This window comes from Eumetopias jubatus, unplaced genomic scaffold (genome assembly GCF_037043125.1).
Source record: "Eumetopias jubatus isolate StellerSeaLion01/CBP00866 unplaced genomic scaffold, mEumJub1_p1.0 scaffold_9, whole genome shotgun sequence".
Taxonomy (NCBI): Eukaryota; Metazoa; Chordata; class Mammalia; order Carnivora; family Otariidae; genus Eumetopias; species Eumetopias jubatus.
Window position 1 is genome coordinate 128849922 of NW_028274815.1, and position 16305 is coordinate 128866226.

Here is a 16305-nt window from a genome sequence, read left to right on the forward strand (position 1 = left end):
CTCAAGGCCGTCTTAGGCCTCAGTCCGCCCCGGAGGAGGGGGAACCCGGCGGGCGGCTTAGTGCGTGCGAAGCGCGACATGGCGGCGAGGCCGACAAGCCCCGGGGGACCCGAGTGTACGGCGAAGGGGGCGGGGCTAGAGCGGCCTTGACAACCCTTAGATCGCCTCGGGCCGGGCGGCTCGGAGACTACATTTCCCAGAGGGCACCGCGTGCCGCGGGACGGAAGGGGAAGCGCCCCGGGCTCAGTGCGCAGGCGCGGGCGTTTCCCCTGGCTATATAAGAGAGGTCTGGAGCCTTCCTCGTTCTTTTGCGTTTTCGGCGCTTTCCTCCTTGTCTTTCTTTGGTGGTTGCTTCGTCCGATGCTGTGCGGGCCCGGGAACGCGGGTTTGCTGTTGTGAGTGGTGAGTGGAAATACTGCTGTTTTCCCTTCGAGATCCCAGTTCCTCCTTTTTCCTCTTTGCCGTCGCCCCTGCCGGTGGCTCCCTCTGCTATGACCCTAAATACGCCTTAAGGCGTCGGGGAGACAAATTAAAACTGGAAAAATCCGCGCCTGTGTGCGGACCTGAGTCCTTGGCTGGTGTAAATGATGACTTCTCTTTTTTCCCCATCAGATCGACAATGCTGACGTCTTTGAACACTTGCCAGTTAGTTCTGATAAACCGGCCTCAAGAGGCACGGCCATGTTCTGATCCCAACCGTGAGAAGATGGCGATTGATGCCCTTTTTTTGTTGGTTTGCAGGTCAGTGCGATCAGAGGGTACAGAATGGATCTCCGGAGAGGGATTCGCCGCTGGACCTCCAAGAGAACCCCCTGTAGACTTGTCCAGCCTTCCGTCTCCTGATCTCGGGCGTAAGCATTTGTATCCTGGCCTATTGTAGGAAACGCGTGTTCTGGGAACCTCTTCGTGTGCTAGGCAAACTTGGGGGAAAAAATGAAGATTTAACTGTAGCCAATTTTACTTACAAGTAAAGTGCGCTGAACACTTCGTTTTATCACAGTTCTAAAAATATGTATCTTAGACTTCGGTGAAGAAACAGGTTTAGGAAAAATAATTACCCAAAGGGAAAAATCTGTTTAAAGTGAAAAGATGTTATTCTTGAACGTCTCTTGAATGCTTCTGAAAGTACATTTCTAAGTGGAGGCTGGCTGCGCAGGCGGGTGGTTGAAAGAACTTACTAGAGGCAGAACAAGAGGAGGTGTTTGTTGGATACATCGCAAAGGGAGCTGCAAGCAGGAGAGCAAAAACTGCCAGGAGGGCAGTGGTGGGCGTCTATAGTGAAGGGAGAAGGTGAGGAGGTATGGGAACGAATGGAGTTTTCCTTTTTTGGTACCTGTGCCCAGTTTTAAGTAGCCCATTGCTCTTCCAGGGCTTACAGATATTTTGAGGTGGGTTGCCTAAAGGACTTGTTTGTGCTCAGCCAGATGGTCACTATGGGCCCTGTTAACCTTATCCAGGTTTCGATTGCTCAAACCTTTTTCCTGAAAGTGGCCTCTCCAAGTGAGGACATTATTTTGATTTTATTTTTTTTTAAGTACTCTACACCCAATGTGGGGCTCAAACTCACAACCTAGAGAACAAGAGTTACGTGCTCTACCGACCCAGCCATCCAGGCACCTCACGTGAGGATTTTTTTCTAAGGGAAAGCTAAGTTTGGTTTTGGTTGACCTAGCCACTCAAAACTAATTCTCAACTGTGTACCATTTTAATTTGCTTGACTCCTTAAGGGCAGGACTTATTGGGGGACAGATGTATCATAAAACTTGCTGTGCCAGAGTGTTCCTGTAAGTCAGGTTTTTAGTGATGGCGTTTTGCATTAAAACGTAATATCCTGACCCTTGGTCAAAACGCTGTGGTCACCGAAACTCCGCCAAAGCCAACCAGTTTCCCACAACTCTTGAGAGCCACACTGGCCTCTCAAATACAAGCTCAGAAGGCAGAGGTGTTTATTTTAGCTGTTACTGGCAACAACAGGATACAGATCTCAAATACTGGGTTGCAGGTACAGAAGCAGACCAAATCTTACTCCTTCTTAGGGCTTTTTCTAAGAATGAGAACTTACTCCTGGCATATATGATGAATGAACTTTTTTCCCCAACAGATCGACCATGTTGATCTAACTTTTTTAAGCCAGTTTCTGTCTGATATGCCAGTCTGAGCGGCTCCCTTGTCCCCCACTCCCTTGGGCATCTAGCTGATGGGAGCTCATAGTTTGTTTTTTCATCTCAGAGTTACTGTTGGCGGAAAGCAGACTTGGAGTGGACCAGGAATGAGATGTTGGTAAGTGATATCCACATGGCTGAATAGACAGAGAAGATCTGGAAAATGGGAGAGATAATAACTCCTTTTTATAAGTTAATTTAAGTAATCCCTACATCCAGCATGGGCCTCGAACTCTTACCCCAAGATCAAGAGTCGCATGCTCTTCCAAGCCAGCCAGGCATCCCTACTTCTATTTTAAATGTGGGACTATCTGTCCCCCTTGTGTTCTGCTCTAACTCAAATTTGGCCATTGCAATTGATGACAACTTTTTTCCCCATCAGATCGACCATGTTGATCTAACTGAACCATTAGCCAGTGTTTTGTCTGATGCATTGGCCCCACCCTGTTTTCTGCTTAAACTATCTTCTGTATGGTGTTTTTTTAAGTGGTGTGTTTGTTTTCTTCCCCCAGGAATCCCGTCGCTTATCTTGTTTTTACGGGCTTACTTCCTGTAGGTTGGGAGCCCTGTGAGCCACAGGGCAGTAAATAGATGCGGCCTGATGTGCTTGGTTCAGTCTGTCCTGCAACAGGTGAGGTTTCTGCAAATGGCATTAAGTGTCAGCCCCTTGTAAGGTGATTAAATATGCCCCCATAGAGGTGTTGAGTTTGCCCACTGGGGAGTAACCCGGGAACCCACTTCCCAAGTGGTAGAGTAGGACTGTTGACCTATTGGTACTACTGGGTCCTGGAGGTCTCACACATCCCAAACAAGTAGCTTTTTACATCAGAATTAAATATGAATTGTAATCTTTCTTTTTAAGGACTTGAGATCTCAACTATGGAGCTGGAATACAAGGGTTCTTGGAAAAGATTGCCTCTGCTTTCCTGAGAAAGGGTGATAGTTCGGTTGAATCAGTCTCACAAGGGTTTTGTGTAACCTGAGAACTATCTAGAGGCCTGTGCCTGTTTTGAAGAATCCAGGATTATGGTTAAATTTAGTAAAACTTTTAACTTGTATCCTTATCTGGAGAGAGAAAATAAAATTCTTTAAACGAATATGCTCTTGTGTTTGGTTAATGGAGATAAGCATTGAACCATGGGTACAATCATGTCTACAAGGGTCAAACTCCAGGGCCAGAGAGCAAATGGAGGGCAGATCGCATACTTGTACATTTTGCAGGCATTTCTAAACGGCTGTATACACTAAAGCACAGGTTCTTTGATTTGTGAGAGTAGTAAATACGATTAGGGCTATACTTGATTTACGTGTTTTTAATGTTCAACCATAGAAGATTCTAGACTGGTCTAATGATACATGGCCAAATCTGGTTTCATCCAACACTTCACGGTCTCCCCTGCCCCAATTTTAATACATGTTGTATTAAGATTGTCTAACCTAAGAAAGATGGGACTTCACACTGGGCCGTTTATATTGTGCCTTCTAAGCTAGCTCTTCGTATTGACTCTGCATGGGATCCCCCTCCCCTTGAGTATGTTGGACCTAGTGCTTCAAATAAATAGACCACAAAAGAGGGTAGGTCACTGGACATTAGACTCCTTGTTTATTCTCTTGCTAGTTCCCTTCATACCTGTTTCATTCCTTGGCTTGTGCACTTTGAAGAAGCAAGCTGTCAATGGGAAATGTCTGTGTAGCAAGGTGGACTCCAGCCAACCATGTGCTTGGAACTGGACCCTGCCAAGGACTGCGCGTGGAAGCAGATCCTTCCCCAGCCCTGTGGTCTGGAATCCCTGCTGACACCTTCATGTGTTAAGGAGACCTTGAAACAGGACCCATTTGAACTGTCCCTGGATTACTGACCTACAGAAAATAAGATTAAATGTTTTTCAAGTCACTGAGTTTTGGGGGTAATTTACCCAGCAATAAATCCAGAGCTTCATAATCAAAAGCTCTATAGCTGTCTTGATAGGAATACCATTAACTGCATCAGTCCACTGACCTTCCTGAATCTGTCAGGGCATTCAAAACTAAGTGTGGCCCCTAGCCTACATTTCCAGACTTCCGTTGTGTCCCCCTTCATGCATTCGATTTAAACTTCAGAAACTAGGGGTGCCTGGATGGCTCGGTCGGTTAAGCATCTGCCTTTGGCTCAGGTTATAATCTCAGGGTTTTGGGGCTGGGCTCCAGATGGGGCTCCCTGCTCAGTGGGGAGTCTGCTTCTGTCTCTCCCTCTGCCCCTCCTCTCTGCTCATGGTCTCTCTCAAATAATCTTAAAAAAAAAAACAAAAAAACCTTAAAACTGGATTACCCCTTCCCCACCAAGGCTGCCTCCCCACAGTCATTTCTATCCCAGGTATTGACACCTTCGGTCTAGTTACTCAGGCAGAAAATCTTGGGAATTACCCTTCACGTTTTGCTCTCCACCCACGTGTGAAACGATTAGCAAATCCTATTGGTTCTGCCTTCAAAATACATCTGAAATTTGCCCCTCCATTGCTACCACTTTGCTGATCCAAACCATCATCCAAGCTTTGATTACTGGTCTTGCTACTACCACTCCCCTCTGTGATCTGTTATGCAGCTAGAGTGATGTAGAGAACTGAAGATCATGCCACTGTCCTCCAAACAGCATGTCCCCACCTCACTTGGAGTAAAAGCCAGAGTCTGGCCTGCCCTATATCCTCTTAATCTCTGACCTATCCCTTTTTCTTCCAGTCTCTTTCAGTCACCAGACTGTTCCTCTATCACTTGATCACTCCTACCTCAGAATCTTTGCACATGCTGTTTCCTCTGCCTGGAGTGACCAATCCTAGACTCCTCAGATCTTTGCATGTTTTCCTCTCTTGTCTCAATCAGGTGTGTTTATTCAAATGTCATCTTCTCTGAGGACCTATCTAAAATAATCTTCCCTTTCTGTTCCCTTGTGTTTTTTTTCGTATTATCACTGCCTAAGTGATACATAGACAAACATACACACACACACGCATTGTATATTTATATATTTATTGTTGGTACCCCCTCATTCCCCACCCCCATTAAACCAGGACCTCATGTACGTAGCAACTTTCCCTTCTTTGTCTATGGCCCCTCCAACAGCAAGTGGCACAGTGCCTGGCATGTGGTAGGCCACTCAGTATTTGCTAAATGAAAGAATGAATCACACACTTGTGGCTCGACTGTGCTAAGGCACTTGACATGCACACTTCGTTACTCATCACAACAGCCCAGTGAGGAAAGAACATGATTCTTATCCCAATTGCACAGATGAGGGAGTGAGGCTCAGGGAGGTATGGTTCCCCAGCTCTATGTGAGACAACTGAGTCACAAACCCTGACCTCTTTGACTCCAAAGCCCCTCCTTTTCCCTTCCCAATGTACTGCCTTCTGCTAAAACAAGTATTTTCTATTCTCTGCATCCTCTGCAGTTTCCAGAGCTATTCCTTGCATACAGTAGGTGCTCAAAAAGGCAAAAAATGACCAAATGATTCCTTGAACTATCACAAACTGGCAGCATGAAGACACAATCCATTCCATAAATATTTATTGAGTACCTACCGGGTGCCAGACTCCGTTCTAGGTGCTGAGAATACAATAGTGGAAAAAAAATTACTGCCACTGTGGAAGATTAACTTGCCAGTGGAGGGAAGAACAATAAGACAATAATAGTATGTTATTTAATCGTTAACACAATGGAGAAAACTCAGTGTAGTGGGGGAAAGGAATAGAATTGGAAATGTAAAGGTGAGCAGTTGAGTACAGAGCTGAAATAGATCAGGGAGTGAGTGGTGTATCAGAGGGATAGTCTATTCCCAGGCCAGTGCAAAGGCCTTGAGGCAAAAACATGCCTGCTGGATGCTGTGTTTAGAGTAGAAAGGAGGCCAGCGTGGCTTTGAGTGGAAAATTGGAAGGTCTGGCCATAGCGGACTCATTTTCCTGCCTGGTAATAATGACTGTGGCTGAGTAACATCCATCCCTTTTGGCAGGTCATGTGCTTTCCAGATCCCACAGTGGTCTACTTCCCTCTTTTACATACCTGCCCCTGCAGTAATAATCAGAGTAATGATGGCTGGCATTTATCGAGCGCTTACTATGCGGTTTTTTACATGTAACGAAACATTCTTCCAACAACCTGTGAGGTAGGTTGTATTATCCATCTCATTTGACAACCGAAGCTGCAGTCTCGGAGAGGTAAAACAGCTTGCCGAAGGTCAGCACAGCTGGGAAGGGTGGCTGAGCCAGGACTCGAACCCTGTCAGCCTGGCTCTTGAGTTTGTAACCTTTGGCTTAATTGCAGCCCATCACTTATAGACCATCTAAGACATAGGAAGGACTCAATTTCTGGCTCTTAAAAGTTTAAACGAAAAGTTCACATGCTTTTGCTGGACTTCCTTGTCAGTGAGATACTTCTGACAGAAGTAGCCCCAGATGCCCGCCAGCCAGAGGCCAAATAAGCCGCTGGGAGAGCTCCCATCCACCTTGTTTCTTGATTTTGCCGTCGCTGCTTCCGTGAGCACCAGGGCCCATGATAGGTCTTGGATGCCCAAACTCTGCATCCTGTCTCCCTAACTGCAGGCCCACCAAACATTTGATGCTTCAGTCTCACTTTACTTCTTTGTCCTCCTAGCTGAGGGATCTGGCAAATAACTTCACCTCTACAAGCCTCAGTTTCCTTATCTGTGAAATGGGGTTCATAACAATATCTACTTCAGAGAATTGTAAGGTTCAGTAAACTCATGTCTGCAAAGCATTTAGCCCAAGCCCTAGCAAATAGTAGGGACACATGCATATCCTGTGAATAAACAAATCTTCCTGCCATATTGATATGGGAGGAGATATGTGTTGGGGAACTATAAGAAGAATAAATGTGTTCATTGAATGCTTACCATGTGTAATATTCTGTTATTTATTATCTCTTTTAATCTATACCCCAACACTGCTTGTTTCTATCCCATTTTTAAAATTAATTAATTTATTTATTTATTTTAAAGATTTTATTTATTTATTTGACAGAGAGAGAAAGAGGGAGAGCAAGAGAGCACAAGCAGGCGGACCTGCAGAGAGAGAGAAGCAGACTCCTTGCTGAGCGGGGAGCCCGATGCAGAGCTCAGTCCCAGGACCCTGGGATCACGACCTGAGCTGAAGGCAGACACTTAACCAACTGAGCCACACAAGTGCCCCTTACTATCCCATTTTAAAGACAGGCAACTGAGACTCAGGGAAGCTTAGCAACTTACTTGAGGTGTCACACACCTTGGAAGTGACAGCTGGGATTTGAACTTCATCCTGGGCCCCAATTTCTATGCTCTACTGTCTTGCAAGAGCTTTTGCTTCAGACCCTCACCAACTGCATGAATGGAAACACAAGCGTTTCTGGGAAGCTGTGGAGAAAGATAAGGGATTCACAGATCATATTCCAGAATTCAAGCCAGGAGGTGGTATTGTCTCCCCTGTACTTCACTCTTTGTTGGCTGGGAACAGAGCAATTTTATAAATGGTTCTGAGTCTGGGATTAGTCCTGGCTCCTGGCATTCAGCCAGCTCTTAGCTCCAGATCTCCCAACTATAAAATGGGTATAACATTACCTTCCTCTTGGGAATCTGTGAGGATCAAATGAGATATGTCGAAATGCTTAGTATAGCAGTTGGCAGAAGTTAAGTGTTCAATTAGTTATAACCATCTTCACCCGGGCAAAAAGGGATGAACTAGTGATGTAGACAACAATTTGGATGAATCCCAAGACACATGCCGAGTGAGGGAAACCAGTCTCAAACGGTTACATATTGTGTGGTCCTATTCATTTGACATTCTTGAAAAGGCAAAACTACAGTGATGGGGAACAGATGATCAGTGGTTGCCAGAGTTAGAGGGCAGGGGGTGGGAATATAAAGGAATAACACAAGGAAGCTGTGGGGTATCCTTATTGCGGTGATGGTTACATGAATTTATATATATGTTAAAGTCGTGAAACTGTACACCAAAAGAAAAGTGAAAGTTAATTTTATTGTATGATAATATAAAAAATACTAACAACAAACATAGGCTCTGGAATTGGATTTCCTAGGTTTGAATCCTAGCTCTACCCTTTATTAACCATGCAACTTTTTAAGCAAGTGAGTCACATCTCTTTCTACTCCAGAAACCAATATTGCACTGTATGTTAACTAAAGTTTAAATTTAAAAAACAGTGATTCACATCTCTGAGCCTCCGGTTCATCTGAAAAGTTGGGACATTAATAGAATCCACCCTTTGGGGATATCTTGAGGCGTAAAGGAACACTTATAACTCTGCTTGGAACATGGAAAGAGCATCTCAAATGCTGATTTTTTAGTTTCTTTTAATCTTCTTTTCCTTTTTCCTCCTAGATTTTGCCTGCCTCAGTCCTCTTGTGGCACAATTGCCAGGGAAGATGGAGCTTGGGGGGGTTCCCAAACAGGACTTGCAGCTCCAGCCTGTGTCTGCAGGGGGCTCCGGGGGCATACATTTCTCCAACTGGTGGGAGCATAGCCTCCACCCTTGGGCTGGGAAGGGGGAAAATGGCTTGGTGGTGGCATAGCAGGTGGGTGAGCTTTTCAGCACTTCTGGGGTGACTGCAGCAGCAAAGCCTGAAAAGGGTAAGTTCCCCAGGCCCGAAATGTGGGCTGCCAATGGTGCCTCCGCTAGACCCATGCAACAAACCAACCAGAAACAAATTTGCCCATGATCTCTTCAATCTAACATGTTAGTGATTGGATTTTCACTTTGTCCCACACTCCCTTCTGTCCCCATGTAATCATAGTAGGGTGGCTACTACCACTATGGTTGGAACCTCCCATTTCTAAAGGGAGCCAGAAATCCTTAAACTGTTAGCAACAGATTCCAATTTTATAAACTGTGAAGACTTAGAAAATGCACACGTGTGGGCTTCAGATAGTCTGGAGGCTGCCAATTTGAGACCGCTACAATTTTTTTTTTTTTTTTAATCTGTGGGAGAGAGACACAGAGCACAAGCAGGTGGAGAGGCGGGCTGAGGGAGAAGTAGGCACCCCCCCACCAAGCAGGGAGCCCAACGCGGGACTCGATCCCAGGACCCTGGGATCAGGACCTGAGCCAAAGGCAGACGCTTAACCAACTGAGCCACCCAGGTGTCCCAAGACCCCTGCAATTTGAGCTGTATCTTTTTCAGCACCTGTCTTACCATTCCTGAGCCAGATAAAACACATGATGTCCAGTTCTATGTGAATCTCAGATAAATCACAAATAATTTTTTAGCATAAGTACATCCCTTGCAATATTCAGGACACAGTTAAAATTATTTGTTGTTTATCTGAAATTCACATTTGACTGGACGTTGTGTATTTCTATTTGCTAAATCTGGAAACCTCATTCCTGGGGGCATCTGGCTTAGGACAATGTCATCTGCTCTTCAAGAGGAAGCCTTGATGGGCTTTGTACGTTCTGCGTAACTTCCATGTTCTCTGTCAACTTGGATTTTTTTCCTCCAAGATTATCTGGAGGGAAATTGCATTTTATGGGTTTTCCCAACAGTTTCTGAACTGGCTTCAGTTCCCAGGGGTGGAATTGGCAGGCCCTGTGACCCACCCATTGGGCAGGTCCCCTGTTCAATTCTTTCCAAGGTTCATTAATTGCAGGTTTATTTGGAAGGCAGCTGTCTTTTTTTTTTTTTTTTTTTAATGTTAGTCATGGCAGAAACAGACCATCTTGGGCTTATTTATATCTGCGGCTTTTTTAAAAAGAGAGAAAAGGAGAAATCGGGATCCTCTCACTTGGCAGGCTTATTTAAACAAATGGTCCTTTTGCTAAAACAGACCTGGGCTGCAGGGCCACACAGTTTGCAGGTGGGAAGGCTTGGGTGGGGGGCGGTCCTAGAAGGTGAGAGCTTTTTTTTTTTTTTCTTCTCTCCAATGTTCAAGTGGCAATAGGGGTGGTCTGGAAATCTGATGTCACTTTGGCTCTGCCCAGGTTGACCTCGTGTTTTTACAGCCAGAGCATCTATCTATGGAGTGTGGTGGTATTCATCATAGTGCCACATGCTAGGCTGCTGCCAACGTGTTGCTGACCCACCATTCAGTCAAGCCCAAGCAGACCTCTCTCTAAGCCCCATTTCTCCCTACTTGAGTTGTTCTTGTCATGATCATCATCCGTAATTGCCATTTATTGAAATGTTCTACCAGGCTCCACACTAGGTACTTGACATGTTATAATTTACTCCTTACCTCTACTCTACAAGGGAGGTAATATTATTATTCTGACTTTACAGATGAGGAAACTGAGTAAATGGCTCTGCCAATGTCTGCCCTTGCCTCCTCACCCTCATCTACCTTGCTCAGTGCTCCTGGAGCATGGACAGCTCGAGCCCCGTGCTGGGGGCTTCAGCAGCAGATTGGGCGGGGGAATGGTAATTGAGGCTGAGCTAGCCATTCCTCTGGCTTCATCCTGCAGGGTGCTTCCCCAGGAGCTCCTCCACCTGAGCCTCCTTCCGGGCTATGGTAGCTCCTTCTTCCTTGGCACCTTCAAGTGTAGGGGGTGCCCCATTCTATTTCCAGCACCAGCGTTCCTTGCCAGCCCTTGTGGTTTCCTTATGTTCTGTGCATAAGCCTGTGGTATTCTCTGATTCTAGTCTGCTGGAATTGTTCTATTTCCAGTAGGCTAGGACTGGGACAGAGGCAGAGCTGGAATTTGAACCCAAGGACTCCAAAATAACCTCTTTGCAAGTGGCCTCTCAGAGCTGTGCTCAGATTGCTCCTGCCGGGCACAGTGTCTGCCTTCTGACACAGACCATGATCTGCTCTCATTTCTAGCATTTTCCCACAACAGCTGCAGGAAATGTTAAATGTATTTTCTCTGTCTGCCAGTATAATGACCCTATTAACAACACACACACACACACACACTGATGCTCATTTTACGTGACTTGTTCTTAGGAACAAGCTCCTTGTGAATGCTTGCACCCCCACCCCAAGTGCTTAATTAGAATCATTTCAGGGGCAAGTCATTGAGCTGAGCCAAAGAGGCGATAAGAAGGATAATTATCCCTCAGTCTCTGCCCTAAAATAGTTCATAGCCAAGTCACCAACTCCCTGATTAATTTTTCAGGCTAGAATATTATGGGGGATGAGACCAAGCTTATCTACACGTGGTTTCCAAACTCTATCCTCACATTTGGAAATAGGGACATATATACATTATGTATGTATGTGTGTGTGTGTGTATATATATATATATATATGAAATTAAAAACATATATCAATCATCACCCAGAAAGCAAATAATCCAATTTAAAAATGGGCAGGAGACATGAACAGATACCTCTCCAAAGAAGACATCCAGATGGCCAACAGACACACGTAAAGATGCTCAATATTGTTCATCATCAGGGAAATGCAAATCAAAACTACGAGATATCACCTCACACCTGTCAGAATGGCTAAAATCAACAATATAAGAAACAACAGGTGTTGGCCAGGATGTGGAGAAAGGACAACCCTCGTGCACTGTTGGTGGGAATGCAAACTGTGGCAGCCCCTGTGGAAAACAGTATGGAGTTTCCTCAAAAAGTTAAAAATGGAACTACTACCCTATGATTCAGTAATCACACTACTGGGTATTTACCCCCCAAATACAAAAACACTAAATTCAAAGGGATACATGCCCCCCTATGTTTCATTGCAGCATTATTTACAATACCCAAATCATGGAAGCAGCCCAAGTGTCCATTGATAGATGAATGGATAAGGAAGATATAGTATATATACACAATGGAATATTACTCAGCCATAAAGAAGAATGAAGTCTTGCCATTTGTGAAAACACAGGTGGAGCTAGAGAGTATAATGCTAAGCGAAATCAGTCAGACAGATACCATATGATTTCATTCATATGTGGAATTTAAGAAACAAATGAGCAAAGGAAAAAAAGAGAGAGACAAACCAAGAAAGACTCAACTATAGTGAACAAACTGATGGTTCCCAAAGGGGAGGTGGGTAGGGGGATGGGTAAAATAGGTAATGGGGATTAAAGAGTTTACTTATTACAATGAGCACTAAGTATTGTATAGAATTGTTGAATCAGGGGCTCCTGGCTGACTCAGTCATTAGAGAATGTAACTCTTGATTTCAGGGGTGCAGTTTCAAGCCCCACACTAGGTGTAGAGATTACTCAAAAATAACAATAATAATAATAATTTAGGGCATCTGGCTGGCTCAGTCAGTAGAGTGTGTAACTCTCGATCTCACGGTTGTGAGTTCAAGCCCTGTGTTGGGCGTGGAGCCTACTTAAAGAAAAGAATTGTTGAATCACTATACTGTACACATGAATCTAATATAACACTGTATGTTAACTATACTGGAATTTAAAAACTTAATAAAAATGTATATTAAAATTCTGATAGGATATATACTCAAATATATTCTTATTATAAATAGCTCGGTGGGGCGCCTGGGTGGCTCAGTTGGTTAAGCGACTGCCTTCGGCTCAGGTCATGATCCCGGAGTCCTGGGATCGAGTCCCGCATTGGGCTCCCTCCTCAGCGAGGAGCCTGCTTCTCCCTCTACCCCTCCCCCCTCTCATGTACTCTCCCTCTCTCTCTCATTCTCACTCTCTCAAAATAAATAAATAAATCTTTAAAAAAAAAAAAATAGCTCGGGGCACCTGGGTGGCTCAGTCCTTTAGCGTCTGCCTTCGGTTCAGGTCATGATCCCAGTGTCCTGAGATCAAGCCCCACATCAGGCTTCCTGCTCAGCAGGAGGCCTGCTTCTCCCTCTCCTACTACCCCTGCTTTTGTTCCTGCTCTCACTATCTCTCTGTCAAATAAATAAATAAATAAATAAATAAAATCTTAAAGAATATTTATGGCTATAAATTCCATTTAAAAAATAACTTTTTAGGGGTACCTGGGTGGCTCAGTTGGTTAAGCGGCTGCCTTTGGCTCAGGTCATGATCCTGGGGTCTTGGGATCGAGCCCCGCATTGGGCTCTCTGCTCAGCAGGGAGCCTGCTTCTCCCTCTCCCTCTGCCTGCCTCTCTGCCTACTTCTGCTCTCTATCTCTCTGTCAAATAAATAAAATCCTTAAAAAAATAACTTTTTATTATGGAGAATGAACTATGATAACATGCAACAACCTAGATTGATCTCAAGGACCTTATGTTTATTGACAAAAGCCAATTTCAAAAGTTGCATATGTATGATCATTTATATTACATTCTTGAAATCACCAAACTATAGAGGTAGAGAACAGATTAGTGGTTGTCTGGGTATAGGGACTGGGAAGAGAAGTGTAATCCTAAGTGGTTACCACAAGGGAATTCCTTTGTATCTTGTTTGTGGTGGTTACATGAATATATGAATCTATTTACTATGGGATAAAAATGCATAGAATTATATGTGTGTGTGTGCACACACAAATAAATGTGTAAAAAAACATGGTGACAACAGAATGAGGTCTGTAGTCTAGTTAAATATATTCTACCAAAGTCTATTCCCTGGTTTTTCTATTGTACTACTATTATATAGGATGGCACTCTTGGGGGAAGTTAGATGAAGTGTAAATGATATTCCATTTACTAATTTGCTGCTTCCTGTGAGTCTATAATTATTTCAAAATAAAAAATTAAAAAAAAAAACCCTTTCATTATTACCAAAGCAGAATAAGTACATTGTAGAAAGTCAGAAACATGGAACAAAAATAAAAGAGACCCGATTACATAACTCAGAAACTCCACTGCTAAACCTTATTGTATATCTTTCTAGATCTTTTATATGTTTATATATACTATATGTATTCGGGGGGGCTATTTTTTATTCTATATTTTTTAAGATTTTATTTATTTATTTGTCAGAGAGAGACACACACACAAGTAGGGGGAGTGGCAGGCAGAGGGAGAAGCAGGCTCCCCGCTGAGCAAGGAGCCGGATATGGGACTCGATCCCAGGACTCTGGGATCATGACCCGAGCCGAAGGCAGATGCTCAACCGACTGAGCCACCCAGGTGTCCCAGGGTTATTTTTTAAAAAGATAATATTTTAGAGCAGTTTTAGGTTTACAACAAAATTGAAAGGAAAATGCAGAGATATCCCATATGCCCTCTGACCCCTCTCATGCACAGCCTCCCCATTATCACCTTCACTCACCAGAATGGTACATTTTTGTTTTTTATCAAGGTTGAATCTACATTGACACATCAGAATCACCCAAAGTCTATAGTTCATCTTAGAATTCTCTCTTGTTGCTCTACTGTCTATGGGTTTATACAAAAACATAATGACATACAGTTGACCCTTGAACAACATGGGTTTGAACTGTGTGAGTCCTCTTATACATGATTTTTTTACAGTATGATAACTGTAAATGTATTTTCTCTTCCTTATGATTTTCTTTTAAAAAAAAATTATTTTTAAGTGATCTCTCTACCCAACATGGCGCTCGAACGTACAACCCTGAGATCAAAAGTAGCACACGCCTCTGACTGAGCCAGCCAGGGCACCCCTGCTTATGATTTTCTATTTAATAACATTTTTTCACTAGCTTACTTTATTGTAAAAATCCAGTATAAAATACATATAACATACACAATTATGTGTCAATCAACTCTTTTATTGGTAAGTCTTCTGGTTAACAGGCTATTAGTAGTTAAGTTTTGGGGGAGTCAAAAGTTATACACAGGTTTACAACTGTGCAGGGAATCAGTGCCCCTAACCCCTGCATTGTTCAAGGGTCGATTTATATCCATCATTGTTGTTTCATACAAAGTATTTTCACTAAAAATCCTCTGTGCTCTGCCTATTCATCCCTCTTCTCACCCTGTCCCTGGCAATCACTGATCTTTTCTTTTTTAAAGATTTTATTTATTTATTTACTTGTCAGAGAGAGAGGGAGAGCGAGTGAGAGAGAGCGCATGCACAAGCAGGGGGAGGAGCAAGGGGAGCGGCAGGCAGAGGGAGAGAGAGAAGCAGTCTTCCCCATGAGTAAGGAGCTGGATGTGGGCCTCGATCCCAGGACCCTCGGATCATGACCTGAGCTAAAGGCAGACACTTAACCAAATGAGCCACCCAGGCGCCCGAGCCACTGATCTTTACATTGTGTCCACGCTTTTCCCTTTTCCAGAATGTGATATGATTAGAATCATAAAGTATGTTACATACATATAGTTAGTATTATACAGTAACCTTTTCAGATGGGTTTCTTTGGCTTTGTAATATACATTTAAAGTTCCTCCATGTCTTTTCATGACTTGATAGCTCATTTCTTTTTAGCAGTGAAAAATATGCCACAGTTGGGTCTACTGCAGTTTATCCATTCATCACCTGAAAGACATCTTGGTTGCTCTCAAATTTTGACAATTATGAATAAAACTGCTACAAACATCCTTGTGCAGGTTTTTGTGCAGACATAAGTTTTCAACTCCTTTGCGTCCTTGCAGGCAGAGCCTGTCTCCCACAAGAGAGGCAGATGAAGCCAGACAGTCACCTCCCCAGCCTCACCAGCAGCTAAGGCATGTGACCTAGTTCTGACCAATAAGACACAAAGGAAACGTGGCTAGAGGATGCAGTGCCATGCCATCCTCTCAGATGATTATTAACAATAACATGATTTCACGCAGTGATCAGTTGGGGGAGGTGGCCCACAGAAAGGTGCAGAAAATCCAAAAGCCAATGTGCTGCTCTATAGTTAGAGCAGTGCTTCTTAGACCTTAATGTGGTCATCTTCTTAAAATGCAGATTCTGGGTCAGTAGGTCTGTGGTGGGGCCTGAGAGTCTGCATTCCTTCCTTCCTTCCTTCCTTCCTTCCTTCCTTCCTTCCTTCCTTCCTTCCTTCCTTCCTGATTTATTCACTTATTAGAGAGAGAGACGAGGAGCTGGAGAGGGACAAGCAGACTCCATGTTGAGCATGGAGCCCCACACCGGGCTCGATCTCATGACCCTAAGATGATGACCTGAACCAAAATCAAGAGTCAGCTGCCTAACCAACTAAGCCGCCCAGACACCCGAGATTCTGCATTTGTTGAGATGAAGTTAATTTGTGTATCAGGACCCCCCACAAATGGGGGCTGCCCTCTTGGTGCAGTCCAGGTCCAAGTCTAACCCTAAGTCAGTCTGCACTTACAGGAAACACCTGTCAAGGAAATGTAACACACAGCAGCCACAATCC

General features: G+C 44.0%; 1 long non-coding RNA gene and 3 other non-coding genes across 4 annotated transcripts; all 4 read left to right on the forward strand.

The window, feature by feature from the left end:
* The first annotated feature begins 292 nt into the window (after positions 1 to 292).
* Positions 293 to 3259, forward strand: LOC114225537 (uncharacterized). Its single transcript, XR_003612588.2, has 5 exons — positions 293 to 402; positions 742 to 851; positions 2230 to 2280; positions 2675 to 2793; positions 3025 to 3259. It is a non-coding gene; the product is annotated as an uncharacterized LOC114225537 (long non-coding RNA).
* LOC114225549 (small nucleolar SNORD12/SNORD106) lies at positions 575 to 665 on the forward strand. The gene has a single exon (XR_003612594.1). It is a non-coding gene; the product is annotated as a small nucleolar SNORD12/SNORD106 (small nucleolar RNA).
* Positions 2064 to 2154, forward strand: LOC114225550 (small nucleolar SNORD12/SNORD106). The gene has a single exon (XR_003612595.1). It is a non-coding gene; the product is annotated as a small nucleolar SNORD12/SNORD106 (small nucleolar RNA).
* LOC114225551 (small nucleolar SNORD12/SNORD106) lies at positions 2509 to 2600 on the forward strand. Its single transcript, XR_003612596.1, has one exon. It is a non-coding gene; the product is annotated as a small nucleolar SNORD12/SNORD106 (small nucleolar RNA).
* Positions 3260 to 16305: the final 13046 nt, after the last annotated feature.